The 19,384-nt window shown below is 40.3% G+C and overlaps 1 protein-coding gene across 1 annotated transcript in view; it reads left to right on the top strand.

The window, feature by feature from the left end:
* The first annotated feature begins 11,272 nt into the window (after positions 1-11,272).
* The window catches only part of chst8 (carbohydrate (N-acetylgalactosamine 4-0) sulfotransferase 8), a 177,843-nt gene continuing 169,731 nt past the window's right edge, over positions 11,273-19,384 (top strand). Inside the window, exon 1 of the mRNA XM_080885635.1 lies at positions 11,273-11,515. The gene's annotated coding sequence lies outside the window, so the exon portion shown is untranslated. The remainder of the gene's footprint in view (positions 11,516-19,384) is intronic.

Below are 19,384 nucleotides of genomic sequence, written 5' to 3'. Positions count from 1 at the left end.
AAACAATGGCAAAAGAATCCACATTTAATGAGCATCACCTGCTCTCAATTAAATATGCTGCAAAATATTCAAGTCTAGCGTGCTTTTCAGTCTTTGAAACTGGTGCTTAATGTCCAAGCAGTTTGAACAGGGAGCTGTCTAGCCACATTTCAGTTATGAAAGATGTTGCTTTCTACAGTAAGTGGAATGAATGCAATCCAAGTTTGGGTCTTTTTCTGTTAGACAGCAAGACAAAAAAGCCTCTAGAGCAGAGGTTTAAATCCCTCCATTCTAATAACTTGAAAACAGCTCAAGTCAAGACTACTACTTATAAGTAGCCCTTTCAAAAAAAGAGGCCATTAAAACAAGAGTAATAAACACACAAATTAAGAGAAATAGCCATGCACGTTTCAACAGATTGGTGCTAAGAAACCATATGTAATTTGAACTATTTTAGAGTATAGTGGTGCACATGAAGGCTCCACTTGAAACAAAGGCTATAGGTAATCAAGAAGGTAACTAAGGTGATAGGTGAGATTCAGGCTCCAAAGCAGAACTGAATGAATGCTGGGAGGCATCACATGAGGTTTGTCTGGTGCTTGTTCATGGTCTTGTGAGCACAAGACAGAAGACAACAGCAGTGGAAGAAATACTGCCAAATCAGTTCACAGTATATTTCAGGGCAGGGGTCACTGGACCTCGGTTCCTGTTCACTAATGCGTTTCCTATGGTGCTTTCTGATATTTTTTACCCTGTGAAATCTGAAGGCTCACATGAGGGTTTGAGAACCCTGCTATCTCAGACCTGGAAATTGCCCTTTCAGGGCATAGTACATGTATATCTTTCCATATGGGTCAATTTAAACATGGCTGAAGGCAGCTTTAACTGTAAACAAATTGGCCTCAACATTTGTTGAGTGCCCGAGATGCACTTCAGAGTGATTTAGTCCTGAGGTTTAATCTGTCTGCACAAAATAGCTATATTTTAAATGGCATCACACCTTGCTGGTTATACACAGTAAGGCAAGCCTTAAATGGTACTTGAAAGATTTTGTACATCAAAGTCTGTTTACGGGTTTTCAACAATTCTAGTTAATATGAGAAGAAAAAAAAGTTCTTCCCAAATATCTCATTGCCTCAAGTCTTGTCAGTTAAAGTAAAGTTGGTTGACTATGAAAACTCCAACTTGGAAAATATCTGCAGGTTGACTTAGAAGAAAGTATGTTTATCAGTGTGTGTAAAGATGAGTCCTTATTCCTGCTCAAGTGGAGCTCACATATATGACCCACTTGCTGAACATTCAGTTTGACTGTAAGCACCAATGTGGTGCATAAGCAGTGCAGTACATATCCACTTTAGATTAGACTATATTTATATAAAAAAGTGGGCATAGCATAACTGCGACAATATTTAGAAAGTTGCATCCAAAAATTGAATAGGGACAAGGCAGAGATATGCAGGACTTAGATCATTGTCCTGCTACAAAGCTCAAGTGCACTTGAGCTGATTGATGAAATTCTCCTTCAGAATTTCATCAATCATGGCAAGTCCTAAAGGTCATGAAGCAGCAAAGCAGCCCCGGACCATCCCAATGCCACCACCATGTTTGACTGTTCATATGATGTTCTTTTTATTAAATGCTCACCAGTTTTACATCACTTGTGATGGAATTCAAAATTTCAAGAGTACGTTCAGCTTTTGTCTTGTCACTCCATATAATATTTTCTCCAAAGTCTTGGGAGTTATCAAGATGGGTTTTTTTGTGCGACATATCTGAGACAAGCCTTTGTGTCCTTTTTAGTCAGCACTGGTTTTCACCTTGGAACTGTCCCATGGATGCCATTTTTGCCAGGTGTCTTTCTTATTGTTACAATTACTTTCTTGCTCACTTAAGTTTGGATAGTTTTTTTCTCTCAATAAATGAAATCATAATGGGGTTTTTTTCCCCAATACATTTTGTATTTACTCAGGTTATCTTAGTTTAATATTACCAATTGTTGATATGAAGAATGCAAGTGTCAAAAATATGAAAAAACTAGAATTAGAAAATGGAGCACGGAGTCTTTTAATGGGATGTCTCTTTCTGCTGGCTACATTTTCTTTTTAGAATGCTCCAAAAGGCACCAACTTGAATTAGCAGAAGTGAAGTCTGGGAGACATCAGCTAGAGCTGCCCACGTTGGCAAATCTTTCAATCAAAGCAGCTAAAACCCTAAATATAAACGTTAATAAATTGGGAAGAGTGGGTTTTTTTCAAGGGTCCAGAAGTGAAAAAATAGCTATAGCAAACAAAGCAATTATTAGTAGATTCAGCCGCAAGGTACCTCTGGAGTACTGCAGGTTATTTGCACTTCTTTCTTTTTTTTTACTGCTTTGTAAGAACTAACAGCCAGCTTGGCATCCATGCATGCTTTCCTTTTTAAACAATAGAAGCATACAGTTCATATCTCAACTCTGTTTAGCTCGACACACTAGCTAAAGGCACTTCACACTTTCCACAGTGGGGTTGAATCACTCAAGTGCCTATCTACTTGTGCGACACATAATCATGTGCAACTGATCCATACTGAAAGGCTGTTTTGAACAGAGTTTTTTTCCACATAGTCCAGACGTGTTCCATTAATACATGCATTTTAATATATTATAGCAATAAAAAAAAAAACAGATAAGGACCAAATAAACAGAACACGTCAATGTGGGCTGAAAAGTTCAAGCCTCGCTAAGACAACTCTGTTATCTCAGATATGTTATGTGTGCTGGAAAAATACAAGGCATTACAAGGCATTCCACTATGACAGTGCCAAATGTAGCCAGTATACCCAGTATCCAAAACAAGAACAAAGTCCTGTTTAATGCACACGTAATAATACCATTGCTAAATGCACACTACTATGTGTCATCATACACTTAATTAACACTGAATACATTTGCTGCACAGGTGACAGTTACTTTGTAAATCTCATACATACTGCAGTGAGCACTTTGTTTAATCTACCATGCTCTCACACTCCCCTGAGGTTTCACAGTCGAGACTTTAACAGCAGGCACTTTACTGGGTGTGGTTGGCTACATAATGCACGCAATAAAAAGCAGCACTGCTCATACCCACATACGGTAGCCACCCCTTCACTAGAGAGAACAGTAGCAGTTGGCCATGTTTCTGCTGAAACTGCTTTGTCAGCTGTTTAACATTGTGTTACTGTAATTGACCATATGCAAGTAACAAAGAGACAAAACCAATATTGGACTAGAGAGCGTAAATACTTGCTCTTCCTGCAGTCTCCGTGATCTCAAAAGGCTTGGGAGGCTCACTCCATGACTTTCTAGGCAGGATATGTTGTTGTGGTTCCATAGGGAGCGCTGAAAGGATGGAATGGTTTCATCTGGGTCAGGTTGGCTGCAGAGTTTGAGTCCCAGAGTACATTAGAGAGAGCTGAAAAAATGCTCTTAGACAAGCCAAGGAGCTGATTCGAGTGCCATGGCTGCCCTGGAGTGCTTTTACCATGCCCTGTGGATCCTTTGGGTTCATTAAGCAGTTCGGAGTTTGAGTCAGAAGCCTCTCTACAACCTGCTGTGACACGAAGAAAACACCCTTGACTGAAAAAGAAAAAACAGTAAGTACTACAGGTAATGCCAGTAGGAAACCCTGAAGGGCACATTCTCTTGAATCCATTTAAAGAGTGAGAAGTTAGCTCCAAGGTAAACTTGGTGTTGAGGGGGAAGAGGGAAAGCAGAGTTCATAATACTTGATTTTTAGTAAAGAAATTTCACTTTCTTGCAACCATATTATAAACATGTTTTCTAAAACACAGAACAAAACTAAGGATATCAAAGCTATTAAATAAAACATACCTAAATATTTTAATGTAAGCACAACAGTGTAAATCCAGCAAAATTTTGTTAAATGTTAAACTCTTCTAAGAATTTAGATATTGTAACATAGCTGCACACTCATTGCACTGTCTTGATCAGCTTCATGCGGTTACCATCAGAAGTATTTCAAATAGTCTTGAAAAAGGTCCTACATATTCCGGCTGCTCAATCAGGCCCAAAGCATTTAAAAACCATCTCATTTGGACTTAGGCTTGCTGTGAAGGCCAGGCTATTTGATGGAGCACTTCACTCGCCATTTTTTTCAGAGCCTAGAAGTGTGTGTTTGGTCATTGTCCTCATGAAAAACAAATTGCAGTCTCACTATGGCCAAACCAGATGGGATGGCGTGTTTGAACAGGATGTAGAGGTATAGCTATGTTGGTTAAGTAAGAATAAATCTGAATCTGACCTTCAGGTATTAGAGTAATGATAGACTTGGATAAATTCTTGAATATTTTTTTTTCAAAGTGTCAAAGTTTACTGAAAACCATTCCAGGCTAGGACCACATAAAGATGGTCAACATACTGTAGTCAAAACAACAAAACAGCAGTGAAGATTTTAGGATGGAATTTTGATTTGTGTGATACTATTTTCCGGACTTGTTCCCGGTGGGTGATGGGCTCCGCCAGGGCTGCCCTTTGTCTCCGGTTCTGTTCATAATTTTTATGGACAGGATTTCTAGGCGTAGCCAAGTGGCGGAGGGCTTTCGCTTTGGTGGCCTCAGAATCTCATCTCTGATTTTTGCGGATGATGTGGTTCTGTTGGCTTCATCGGGTGAGGGCCTCCAGCTCGCACTGGAACGGTTCGCAGCCGAGTGTGAAGCAGCAGGAATGAGGATCAGCAGGAATGAGGATCAGCACCTCCAAATCTGAGGCCATGGTTCTCAGCCGGAAAAGGGTGGAGTGCCCACTCCGGGTCGGGGATGAGTTCCTGCCCCAAGTGGAGGAGATCGACAGACGGATTGGGGCTGCAGCTGCAGTAATGCGGACGCTGCACCGGTCCGTCGTGGTGAAGAGGGAGCTGAGTGTAAAAGCGAAGCTCTCAATTTACCGGTCGATCTACGTTCCTACCCTCACCTATGGCCACGAGCTGTGGGTAGTGACCGAAAGAACGAGATCGCGGATACAAGCGGCAGAAATTAGCTTCCTCCGAAGGGTGGCTGGCCTCTCCCTTAGAGATAGGGTGAGAAGTTCGGCCATCCGGGAGGGGCTCAGAGTAGAGCCGCTGCTGCTCCACATCGAAAGGAGCCAGCTGAGGTGGTTCGGGCATCTGACAAGGATGCCCCCTGGGCGCCTCCTGGGTGAGGTGTTCCAGGCATGTCCCACCGGGAGGAGGCCCCGGGGCAGACCCAGGACACGCTGGAGAGATTATATCTCTCGGCTGGCCTGGGAACGCCTTGGTGTTCCCCCGGATAAGCTGGAGGAGGTGGCTGGGGAGAGGGAGGTCTGGGCCTCTTTGCTTAGGCTGCTGCCCCCGCGACCCGGCCTCGGATAAAGCGGATGAAGATGGATGGATGGATGGATGGATGGATGGATGGATGGATGGATGGATGGATGGATGGTGATACTATTTTGTAAGTTTTATGCAGACTGTACTGTAGTTGTATTATGTACAAAATATAAAAATAGAGATACCTGAATAAGTGTCCAGCTTTGACTGCTACATTTTGTCATTTTAAATCAGTTGCACAAAACTAAAACTTTTTTCTAAAAGAGAATATTTCTCTATTATGAAAGTTGTGTTTCGTTAAAAGCAGATATTCTACTTTGGAGGGAAACTTTTAAAAATCCCAGACTGTTGCTTTTTAAGTGTGCGTGCTTCACTGATCTGAGAGAATGTGATTTTATGTAATGATATGCAGAGGTGCTATTCTCATCTGGCAGACGGCTGCTGCACTGCAGTATGAAAGTGTTCCTTTCGGCAGAGAGCACGTGTTGCTGCATGGGTTCTTCCAACTCGAATACACCAGAGATAGAGACTAGGTCCGCTGGCACAACTCTACTGCCTTAGAAATTCACACTCTGCTCAATATCCGGATGAACTCTGGCAAGATCTATTCATGAAGTTTTAAAAAAGACCAAAAGTGTAAAAGATTCACAAGTATATTTAAACCTTCCAGACTGTATTTGTGCTTCAGTGCTATAAAGTCTTCTTATTCTACAAATTCTTATTCTCTTATTCTCTTTCCAAAGAATTTGATTTATCAATGAAGAGATACAAAGCTGATCTCAATTTCCTATAGATTATCTCGTTCTTGATGTTTGGAAATAAGAGTTCAGTGTTTCCCCGACTGAAAATATCTGATATCTTTTTGCAGTCATACCGGAGCTTTTTCAATAAGCAGAGTCGAAGATTGGTGTATTATGAGGCAAGACCACTTTTACACAGCAGTATTTGTCATTTATTTAATGATAATACCCCGGAAGGTTAGAACACAGTTTATACACAGTACACTACAAAGTGTTTGTTGTTCCTTGACGAGCGTTAGAGAGAGCGATATGATTCATATTCGGTAAATGTTTGCTTTTTGACAATTTAAACACTGGTGCATTAACAGATAATGAACTTTAGTGTGTAAAGATGAGAAAACACAGGACATATACACATATAAACACACTCCCACATTTTTTACAAGCCACTAAGGAAATTTTGCATCTGGAGCTACAATGTTAATCATTAATCATTACTGATAAAGGAGGTAGAAGCTACAAAACACACTATTCTTTGATTTCAAGGTATTGCCCGTTGCTCATCTTAATTCTTCTGCTGTTGAATTATGTAGATTACAAAGACTGAGCTTGTTTAACCGACTACTCAGTTTCCCAAAAAGCAGCAGAAAGAACAAGGGAGTCAAAATATTTCTTACTGCAATTCAAACGGTAGATTTAAATTTACTGCAGTTATTTTCAAAATAAGCATAGAGTTGCATGCTTTTACTCAATCTACACAAAAATGGGTAAGTCATTATATATTGCATTCTTTTAAAGTTGTAAGAACAGCAACAAAGAGCAAATTTAAAGCAACAAGGATGTACCAGTCTGTGATACAACATGAAATCAACAGTTAATGTTCATTTTAAATCTTTTTCCACCTGAGGTATAGCAAATTGGTAGCCAGGTGCTATACAGAAGCTGGCAGATACTGCAGTCAAATACATGACTGCTAGATGAGAAAAGCTACAACTCATCACTTTAAGCTTCTCTCGAAGAGGCAGGTCATCCTGTGGTCTTGACACAAGCATGAATCCTCCCAACCCAAATAAAGCCATCCCAAAGCACATCACCTAGTCTGCAGGCAGGTGCACTGAAACAGATACCAAAGCTTAGAGCCACTGAGGCCATTTAGTCTCCTCCCTGACAAAAGAGGTCCCAGAAAAATATTTGAAGTTGAAAGGAAACAGTGCTGTGCAGCAACATAAAGCAAAAGATAAAACAGCATAAAAACATTGCACTTCAGAGGCAACAACGCAGTTTATTACCCATCGCAAAGTCAGAAGACTTTGCATTTATATAGTCTGAATATTTAAACATAACCCTAAGCTGTCTGTCTGAGTCCAGGCACATAATTGGCATACAGAGAGTAAAATGCATAGCCTAGGGTTTACCCATCCTACACATCTCCATGGTTGGCCTAATGCTTTTTGTCCACACCCTGATACCGGAGTACTCAGTAGCCAGGGGATTGGCTGCCCATGCAGTGCATTGCCTGTCAATTGATCAGGGCCTGACTCCAGCTTAGTGCACCCTCACTGGGAACCTCAAATGAGGCACAACACCAGGGCATTCATCTTCATCAGAGGACCACAGGATAAAGTATCAGGGAATTTTTTCTTTCTCTAGCAGAGATGGGACAAATAAACCACTGAAAACAGATAATTTTTCCTTCTATTTGTAGTGCTTCAAGTGCTATCACTATCACATAATGCCTATGCTGTGTCCATGATGAAACTATATTGCAGACCCTCTCTGCTGACTCAATCTAATTACATGGTGCTTCTGTGCAGTGTTTAAGCCAAGCACATGCACATTTGCAGTATGATCATTTGCATCTTGGATATAACTGTGAAAACTTGATGCCCTCAATTTTTCAGCAAGCTAAATCTTCCATTTCTGCTGCTTCTCAATGATAAATCACCAGTTCACCGAAAACCCGAGTGAACAGGGAACTTGAGGGTTTGACCAATGTCAGAATTGGAGACATTGCTGTGCTACCAGTCAATACCAACAAATAAAACAGCCTGCTCAGATGGAGAATCGTGAATTTATTTTGCCTGATGTAATTCATTAAACTGTTGCTTATGCCCATTTATCATAATCAATCACAGGGCAGTGGAGCCAAAAGAGCAATTTAGAGTGCTACAGAGTTATGCCATTGCTGAGTCCATAATAAATTTGAGGAAGATTATATAAGGCAATATTGAACCTTGGGGTACATTCTCTGTCAGACTGTAATGAATCATTCATTGCTTAAGATCTATATTTTACAAATCAGTGACAGGTGAAAACAGATGAATGAATAAGGTGTGAATGCAAGTTTCAGAGGTTAAGCAAACCAGCTGTTGTGTGAGACACTGATTGTTAAGCACTCAAAATAATAACACTTTTTTTAAACCCACTGAACATTTCAGTTGAATGCATGTACCATAAATGATGAACTAAAACTCTGAGGTCAACTCAACAAACCAAAAACATACTTTTACCATGGTGTTGACAAATTTTGGTAGGTGCTATATAATAGGCAACTTCTTGCTCTGGGCAGACTTTGGATCCCAGCACTATTGATTGTGAGTAACACCAGATGTCAGAGTTGGATGAGAAATGAGGAGTCAGAGGATGGAACTGATGAGTGTGCCACGAGGAGGTTATTTGTCTTTTGGACAGGGAATTGTGTCAAGATTCACAACCCTCAAAATCCATCAGAATCTCACTGTCCAACAGACTATATGTTCATTAAAACAAATGGTGACATTTTCATTTCAAGATGCTGTTAAATGATCCTGTACACTTCAAGATTTTGTTTCTTGAGAAAAGTCTTTAAAACATGGCCATGAAATTTTATAGTCCAATCATTGATCTGGAGCACAAAATAATAACATTTCTATCCATTTTACAATGTGGGTGTAAAATAATGCTTTCCAGGGTAATCTGATCCCAGAATCTGTTCTATTTTTTGGCATAGATCTAATTAGTAAAGGATGTATTTCATAGCCATACAGAGATTTCCCACCCTTGCTGCTACAAAATAGGCAACACTGATCATTTTCAGCTTATTTTCTAGTCAGGCCTGCTGATACCCCACACAACAAATGGCCCACAGTCCCACCAGAGACAAGCTGCAGCTGCTGTGCTGGTGCGTCTTAGATCTTCAGCACTACGGCGATGTTTTGTCCCACATACATGCAGCAGCTTTGTAATTTAAAAAAGGCTTCACAATAAACCCTGCATGTGCTGCAGTGGTAGAAAAGCCTTCCTGTGGGTCTGAATTAGTGTTCTTGGACTTGTACCCAGAGTCCTTGCAGCCAAATCAAGTCAAGAGAAGAATTTTCTTTGCTGCCAAACACCAGCAGAGGGGGATGTGCTCAAGTCAGGAGGAGCAAGTTAATGTGTCAGCTGTGCCGGTTGAAGCCTCACAAGCTTCCTTGCAGCCACACCCTGATATAAGGCCACGTTCTCACAAAGCCACAGTGACGTGTGCAAGGATGTGTAATATTTATCTGAACAAGAGCACTGTTCACAGCCCACTGCACTTGAAATATTTCATATAAGCTACTTTACAACACAGTCAAAATACAGGATGTTTGTTGTCTCAAGATTAAATGCTCAACTTGTGTTTGTAAACATGACAGATGGAAATAGTGACAATTAAATATTGCTTTACATAAATTCCGTGATCATGTCAGATAATAACCGTGAGCATGTTTGGCACTTTGAGATTTAAATGACAGTGGTGTCATAGATTTTCAAAGGATTGTGAAATGAGGTTTTCACATGGCTGTCATTTAGGAAACAAAACTCGAAAACATTCTGCCTCAGTAGAGCTAAGTGAGCAGTGCTAATATTAGAAGGGTTTTTTCATAATAGTAAAAAAAAAAACCAGGTTAAAAATCCCTTCTGCAGGGCTTTATGAAATAGTCTGAGATAAATTATGCACATCCACTGGCTTTTGATATCCATCCCACGGGGCTTTTTTTCTTTTCATTAAAGCTCTATTTTTTCCAACTATGAATCCTTTTTTTCTCAGAGAAAATGACTGGGCAAAATCTTTTAGTTCAAATCAGTGCAAGATTAAATAGCTTACCGTGTGTGCTTTTTTGAGGCTGATGAATGCGCACTGGCTGGGGGCTGTGATATTTTAAACTAGCTTAATTTAGTATGCCAACTTGTTGAAGTGGCACCTTGATCTTCTCACAATGAAAAGACTAACGGGACCTAAAATCAGTCAACTGTACACTGAGCAGGAAGACCACCAAAAGATATTTTAATGTCAGCCAACAACAGGATTATTTCTGGAAAAGGCTATATCAGTGACTTAATTAAGTGGCATAGACAACCATATACTTATAAAATAACTAATTCTCACAAAAAAACACAGTTTTTCTCTTGTTTTTATTGTTTGTATCTTTTTTTTGTTTTGGGTCATGTCAATAACTTTTCCCCAGCAGTGAAAACAGCAGTCATGTTAGGCCTATTTGTCTAGAAAACGCAGGATTTAGAAGGAAAAAATCCAGACTGTGTCCTCAGTTAAACGTTATCACTAATCCGTAATCTGAAAGTCAGAAAGTCATTCTCAGACACAAACAAACTCATACACAAATTGACAACGTGGCACTTTTACTGCATTATTGTTAATGATTTCTTAATAAAGAATGAGTATCAATAATCCCGGACTTCAATAAATTAATATAGCTCAGTCTCGTATCTCTGATAAAGGAGAATCAAACTCTATGCCGCCTCTACTGTAGCCGAGTCGCATTTACTATCGCAGCTCATATCGTACAGTTTACAGTTTCAGCGCCATGTTCCCATCCCTTGGTAAGAAAAGAAGGGTAATAATAACGATGAGACGCGTAGCTCATCCATATTAGAAGAGTCTTTAATGAACTCGGATCGTCAGAGACACTCCTCCTGCTCCCGGCTCCCTCCGCTCCGCTCCCGTTACCAGACGATGCGCGCGTGAAAATTTGCAGCCCCATCTTTATCAGTATCATCGCCGTGAAGACAAAGAGAAGACCGCAAATGAAGATGTGCTGCACTAGCAGGAGAAGCCCCTCTTAAAATCACCGTTACCGCAGCTGTGCCCGCCCAGAGGCAGACAGAGAACCGGTCCTTGGAGACTCTTTGGGGATGCGCAAAGATGTGAGAGTGAAGAGTGAGATGCGTTATGATTGGCCATACTCATCCTAAAAGCGTCAGGCAAGGAGAGTGATGTTTGCTCCAGCAAAAGAGTCGACGAGGTGGCATCAAACTTGAAGGAGACGTGTTCAGTGTGCACATTCAATGCTTTCACGGCATTAACCGTAAACTTGCATCATTTCCCCAAAGAGGCGGACGCGCTTTCCGTGGTGCTGAAACAGAGACTTGGCTGATCAACTAGTGAACAAGAGGAGGAACCTCTCACTTCGTCACCTGCTTCTGAGCTTCATTGTATTGAGGAGCCGTGGCAAGGTAAGTGCAGTGATGTACAGTGCCTTACAATGTAATGAAGATACGCTGTTTTCATTTATGTCTGTATCACGGCCACACATGAACCAGCGTCCGTTTTTTTAATCGCGTCTTTATCTGTTGCCCCGAGTTTCTGATGCGTACGTTTTATTTTAAAGTTTGGTCCGATTTTACCATAGCAACAAAGTTTCATAATCAATGCGTCTTTAGATTGTTTAGCTTACATTCTCCAGCTGTGGAAACGTATTGCAGTTTGTCTGTCCTTTATGCTTGTCAGTATTAGACACTTTCTAAATTTAATCTGATTTAAATTCTTTCCCCCTTATTGTTGTTTTAAAAGCTCGAGGGACTTCGTTTTCTATATTGCGTTAATTTACCCTTAGGTTCAAGTGCACTAGAGAGTTTACTTACTTCAGAAAGTGTTTAAAAATGATGAAAACATAGCTTTATAACTGCTTGTGCACTTAGTTTTCTGTGCTGTCAGACATTTTCACACATCACTCCTTCTTTGAAACATGTATTATTAGAGTGAGAAAACACAGCATATACTTTACCACTGCAGCATGGGAAACATTGTACTTAGTAATGGCGCTTTCTGTTGGAACAGCAGGAGTTTGTGCTGGTCTTTCATTTTGCTGCTGGTACCTGTACAGTAGTTGTAGTTGTTGTTTGTTTGTTTGTTTCATACCATGACTATGTGCCTCAAAACTCAATTCACATTCAGTGTTTGTAAGGGAAAACTTTAAAAGTTGTGTTGAGGTTTAGAAATTCATACCACTATTATGAGTAGATTACCTTTGTTATATCACGTTAAAATGTGGCTGGACTATAACCAGGAAATAGAAACAAGTGAAAAAAGATTGTGTGCTGTTGTTCAAGTGTCACATTAAGATTGGTGTGTTCACTAGACCATAAAAATAGCCGCTGCTCGCTAACTGGCTTCAGGGCTGTATTTTTGGGTTATGTCACTTTTATAGCACAAAAGAGATTGTTCTAACATAATCATCCCTAACATAACTTTAAGGTTTGTGGTGGCTTTCAAATGCTTGATGTTTCCAGTGCACTGTCCAAAGAAATCTGAATAAACAATATCATATCAGACCAATAAAATGTTGTAAACTGATTGTATAAGAGACTGCATGTTCAAACCATGTGGTCAGTTAAAAGTTTAACATCTGAAAGAGCTTGTAGAGTGTTGTAATTGCAAGAGCTGTGACTTACTTGCTTTAATCAAGTACCTTGTTGGACTGAGAAGGAGCGTGGGTGTCATCAAAGCAGAACAAAGCCTCTTTGAGGTGGAAAAACCTAAGTTGTGATTAATTTCAAAAGGCACGCCTTAATTTCAAAGGCACGTTCTTGTATTTGAGACGCTAAGTCAATATCCTACAAAGTCAGAGGACTTTTTGCGGTGTTGAAGGAGACTACTCAGAACTTAAAGCTATGGCTGATAAGCTTTTAAAACTGGATGGCTAGCTAAAAATTTACACACACAGCTTTTTTGTGTTCTGTGGCTCTTTAATAGATAGTTTGTTATTATTTGTATATTTTTACTAGAAGAGCTGTTATCCTCTCTCCCTAACTCTAACATGTCTTTACAATCTGAGCAGAAGGCAGGTGTATTTGTACCTGCAAGGCTGAATGAAGTACTTGACCTCTGTGTCAGAATTTGTTATTCATTCTTCATGCAAAGATTCAGACCCTCCACAAGATAATAAACAGAGTTGTAATTGCCAGTAAGGTTGCTCAGCAGCTTTAATCAATTACTGTGCCGTCTTCCATCGAGAGAGATTGGGAGTGCAGGTGTCATCAAAGCAGAATGAGTCTCTTTTGAGGTGGGAAATGCAAGACTCAATGACTTCACTCAGCTGGGTCACTGGACACACAGCAGAGCTTTGACGCGTACAAATTGTGCTTGAAGGTGCTGCGTTCATCCTGGGAGGCTCAGTGGCTGGCAGAGGACCAGCAGAGCAGGGACATTGCACTCCAGATGGCCAAGAGAGGCCAGAGGAAGAGTGCTGTCCAAGCCCAGCTGGGTGTACGGGAAGCTGGACTGCCGGTGGTGTGTGTACGTGATTGTGGGAGGCAGACGGGATGAGAGAAACAGTAAACGATAGAAAGAAAGAGGGATATACAGTATGTGAGGGTGTGTGTGTATTGAAGGAGTGGTTTGGGAGAGAAAGGGTGCGTGAGAGAGAGCGAGAGAGAGAAACTGAGAGCAAATGGTACAGGCGCCTCTGTGTGTGCTCGCATGCATGGAAGTAGTGATAGGAAAAGTGTGGGTGGAAGAAGAAATGAAAGAGAAGATGAAGGAGCTTGCATGTCTGTGTGCTGGTGCTAGTGTATGTATGCAACTGTGTATTTCTCTAGCTGTGTGTGTGTGTCTGTGTGTGAGTGAGAGTGTTGAAGGGACAGAAGCAGAAAGGGTTGGAGACAGAAAATGAAAGAAAAAAGAAACAGGCACTTGTGTGTATGTGTCGGTGTGTGGGAGGGAGAGAAAATGAAACTGGAAGAAGCAGGCATGTGTGTATCTTTGTGCTTGTGTATGATTGCAGAGAAAGCATTACTCAGTAAAAAAAAAGACAAAAACAAAATAAGAGGAAGAAAAAGGAACACGTGTGTCCCTTGGAAAATGAGAGTATGAAGGGTGAGAGAAACACTGGTTTGATTGGATGCTTGCTTTTGTATTTGCGAGGAGAGTGTTGTACATGGGTGGTCTTAACCCTCTCGAGGCAGGCATTGCCGATTTGCAACAGTTAAAAACTAACAACCTGATTACCCCACATACATATTTTATGATTTTTTTTTACTCAGAAGTACCACTGCAGGTCTTGGTTGTGAATTAGCAACAAAAAGTTTAATTTGAGCCTGAGAGGGTTAATACTGATGCTAGTATTCACTGATGATACTAAGAGGTGTATGAAGGCTGCGTGGAAAAACAAGTAAAATGGAATTTTACCTCAATTGGAAAAAAGTATCTCAGCATTTCATTCAGCCAGCTCTAACCTCTGACTCTGCGTTTTACCATTTTTCGCACACTCGTTCAGCAGCAATGTGACTTTCAGTGTTCTCTGAGTATATGCTTTATGGCAAAAGGCTCCAGGCAGATGACCTCTTTCTCAAAGGTCATAATCTGATATTCACGCCCCACTATGATGGAGAAGATCTGTTGCATGTGTCAGGCTTTTTTTTTTAAATCCTTTTTTCAGCACATTTTACATCTTTGATGTAACACATTCTCCTTCTGAAGTAAAAGCCACCTGAGAATGCGCACAGAGCACATGACGACAAACACACAACGGCTTCACAGAGATAACTTTGCCTCACTGTTTCCATTTGGGAAGCCGCTAGAGAGCAGATGGAGAGAAAGCATGCTCTTTTTATTCTGCCACATCTGCTCCGTGATGGAATGGAGCATGATCTGCACTTTGATCACAATGAATTATTCCTATCCCTGGCTATAAATATGGTCTGTCTACAGCACCCAGTCTCTCTCTCACTTCTTAAACTAGGAATCTGTGCTCGCCTCTGAGTCGCTCTCTCCTTGAGTGTGTCACTGCGGCTCTACTGCAGCTCTGGTTTTCTTCTTTACACTGTGAAGGAACCGAAATCCGTTCCTTCAGCCCAGTTCAGTAAAAGAAGCATTGTGTGCAAAAAGTTCTATATAAGAAACAAATAAAGGGGCTTTGCTCAATCTTCTATTATTCTTCCTTTATTCCATATTTCTCACTTTTGCAAAAAAACAAATAAATAAAAATAAAAACATGAAAATGTCAAAACCAATAATTTGTCTCCCCTCTCAATACCCAGGCACGCTGTGAGTCTGTATCACACCCTGAAGAAGGATTTAATCAATATGTTTGCACATTGTGTTCACTCACTGACATTATTGTTGAAGATGTATTGCCAAACATGAAAATAATACAAATATAGCATAACAGCCAGTTTCATAAGTCTGTCCCTTCCTTACCAGACGGAGGTGCCATCCAGTGCAGCAGTGTGGCTCATTAGTGTGCTCTAAATGCTTTCTTAAAATAATGGATGGGATGTGTTAAATTCTCCCAATTATTTCATCTTTGGGCTGAAGGAAGGACAACACAGTGTATAAATGCTCAGTCAACAAGAAGAAAAAGATTTAGTGGCAGGCATTGGATAATATGGCTCAACTGATTACAGCCTGCATATCATATAGCTTTTATCCCTGTTCCATGATTGTGATACCAGCGTTGAAAAGATAAGTTTTAGTCCTGAGATGGACATTACTCTCTTACTTTTAAGACAATTTCAGATTTGAATTAAATATAGTTGGGAAAAATTGGATATACAAATTTACAAAACTGAAAATTATTAAATAGTTATTGAGGCCACAAACTCTTTATGAAAAAGATAGCTGTATGTATGATACACCTAATTTATTTTTCACTCTTTATTTGATCTAAGTGGGAAATTTTGTTCCTCTCCTCACTTATTCTGCTGTGTGTGTGTTTGTGTCACTGTGTGTGCCCCTCCTCACAGACACAGAGTGGAGCAGATGAGACTCAGATGGCAAATGGTTCATAGCGCTTTTCTACTCTATCTGAGCACTCAAAGCGCTTTACACAACTTGCCTCATTCACACAAGCACCTTTTTTTGTATGCTCTTTCTCTCTAACATTCGCACACATTCATATGGGCAACTTGGGGTTAGTATCTTGGCCAGAAATATTTGTCATTCGGAGTGGAGCACAGGGAGCTTGAACAACCAGCCCTTCAATTAGTAAGTGACCTGCTCTACCAGCTGAGCCACCCCATATATCTCATGCTCTTCCCAATAAAATTTATATCAAGTTGTCAAAACCTTTTTTTTTCATCAAAATAAATCCTGACACATGTTTAATCAAACAAAATAAAATATAAAAGCAAGATGAATGAGAATGTCACAAAAGTGACATTCTCATTCACTTTACCAACTCTTTGCATTAAATGACAATTCAGATGCTTCCAAAGAGTATTAGCCATGCTATGTTAGCTTTTCTTCAAGCATTCCACTTCAAACATTTTGACTCTACTTTATAGACTGGGTTGTGGTCAGGATTTATGATTCATGACCTCTTTGAGATACAAAATTGGGAAATAGACCATCAGTCACTGCAAGCAAGCCAAACTGGGATTGATTTTCTGTTAATGTGTAATTTCTGATTCGTAGAGCTGATTATAAGGTCTAGGATGGCATCATGAAAATTCTTTTGATATGTTAGGGACAAACTATGGCACAATTCTTATGAGAACATGAAAGCAATGGCAAAGACTGACTTCAGGCTATGCTTTATAGAAACAATCAGCAGAGATTGTATCTATGTCTTTGTACATCAGTGCATTCCACAGAGATGTGATGTGTCACTTTCTTAGCATCACTGCTTATGCTTATTGACTCATTTTCATACAAAGAATTCATAGTTCTTGCACACAGCACTTTCACATCATCTAACAGCCTTACCCGCAAAGTATGGTACTATCAACCTATCACCTCTAATGGGAACAAAAGGTCAGCCCTTAATTATTCATTCGGGATGTCAAACAATGCTTGCCGGCTGTTATTTAGGGTGAGGGAGACCCATATGAATAATTCAAGTGCAGGATTCGCTTTCCTTCGAAGAGTGGCACTGTGGTTCAGATGTTTGTGAGAGTCTTATCTCCGTGCAGGAGGCCTCTGTCATTCCTGAGCTGACCTTGGCTGTCACTGCAGCAGCAACATGGGTGGCACAGAAGGTGGCAGGGACGCTTGTTCTTCCCGTATCTGCAGGCCTCCTCCACACTGTGAGAGTGAGTAGGAAGGACTACAGGGAGCAGGCTGTCTAAGCTCCCTCAGTGTCTGTTTACAGTACACTATGTGCCACGCTGTGCGGAGCCAGTGCCAATGCATTTAAAAAAAGCAGATTACTCTTTAACAATGAGTTATTCTGCTTTTCACCCGAGGTACGTTTCTGTTTTGGTACACTAGCCATGTCAATTGCTCTTAAGCTGCTTTCTTAAGATGTAAGGGGTGTTTATTGCAGCTGAAGAGGCAAAAGCAGATATTAATGCTATTAAAGTGCATTAAACTAAAGAATGCTGTAATGTGAGTCACTTCCATGAAAGGATTAGGGGGAGGTGGCATGGAGAGGATTCTGAGTAAGGAGAGAAAGTGAAAATGTTCATCTTGTTATGTGAGATGCAGGAGGGAAAGTGAGGGACAGATGAAACAGAGAGTGAGAAAAGTGTGTGTGTGTGTGTGAGAGAGAACATTTATGCCAACTCGAATATCTCTGAACAATAACAGAAGCACGTACACAGATACAGAGCACGTCTATCAAGCAACGGATGGCAAGCAGCCCAGAGAAAATCAAATGAGAAACATGTTTGTCATTGTAAATCCAATCAGCAGAATGATCCTATCCTCCTATGGCCACTATCTCACTGCTGTTTGTACTGTAGCACTCAGTGTAAGCGGAGGGGATCATCAGGCCTGTGACTCCTCTGCAGTTATAGATAAAATACCTTAATCAATAGTTGTTGATGGGGACACTTAACAGTGCATCTGCAATCAGGGATTTTCCACTGAATCCAGTGCGATCTTTTTTTTACAAGTGTCATTAAATTTAAGGTATCATTTTGAAAAGGGTTAGGTCTATAAATGGTTTATCCTTGGGCAATGATTGAAACCACAATAAAAGCAGCAGAGATCTAATTACACCATGCAGTCCTGTGACTACTGGTAAATCACTGATTTCTTGTCTTTCTGGATGTCTTAAATACAATATAGTAATTGCTCAAGCATTTTAGTGAAGAACATGAAAAAAGGTTCTAAATCTTGATTAGGGAGTATCGGTGAAGGCCGTTATGTTCCACGTTATAAGTGCACAAATACCTGTCACCTGGAAATCAAATCCATAAAGAAGACAGGCTGATGAATTGAAAACAGAATATTATTTGGGGGCAGGGATGCTCAGGGGTTGGCTTATGATCTCAGTATTTCTCTGAGAGTCACTGCCCTTGTTGCTACCACACTATGTGCAGAGAAGTGACAGTGCTCGTTTATCTTGGAGCAGAAAAAAACAGTTGAGGAGAAGCAGTTTCATCTGGGGTTTTCTGTAAAAGTTTGGAGGACGTGGATTAACTCATAGAACCCCAGGGGTTAGAAGCAGCTTCTTGTCCTGGGCTGACAAGGTTACTGTTTCAGTGGCTGATATCGAGGCAGTTGCTCTTTGAGGTCAAAGACAGCATGGTGCCTGGAAGTCCATGGAAGGACATGGCCATACTTGCTGCCAGCACCTCACCACACCACAGGGCACCTAAGATGTTAACCCTTCTGGAACCAGGTTGCAGCTCAGGCCAGAGTTTTGCAGCTTGAGTTAATTCCACAAATCTTACTCTCCAAGAACTTCATTTAAGACTTGACAACGCATTCAAGCCTTCATTTGTTACGTAGTTCGATTAAAAAGAATTGAAATCAGTGATTAAAAGTTAAAGAACTTCTATATAATTTAGATTGTGAAAAGTTTTGGAATTGCTTATAAAAAGTATATAAAAATAAGCTGCAGGTCCATGCAAGGAAAGACTTTGTAAATTATCAATAGTGTGCTGATTAAATGCATTAAATCATTTCATCAGCCTCCCATAACATTCTTTCACTATTCACAATGTCTTAAATACAATTCAAATCCCTTTAATCAGCACCTACTTCACACAGCTCTTTTTGAAATATTGTATTCATAGGGCAACAATAGCAATCATTTCAATGTAACCAGACTTTGTTAAGTTGTCTGAAAGATATTCCTTTGAATTACGTAAAAATCCGGTGTAATTTTTAAATAATGTATACGGATTGATTGTTTGTGATCAGATGGCTTTTTATAA

Source organism: Rhamphochromis sp. 'chilingali' (assembly GCF_963969265.1).
Source record: "Rhamphochromis sp. 'chilingali' genome assembly, chromosome: 6".
NCBI classification, from domain to species: domain Eukaryota; kingdom Metazoa; phylum Chordata; class Actinopteri; order Cichliformes; family Cichlidae; genus Rhamphochromis; species Rhamphochromis sp. 'chilingali'.
Note: the sequence above shows the minus strand (reverse complement) of the source record. Positions and strands in the feature narration are given on the sequence as shown.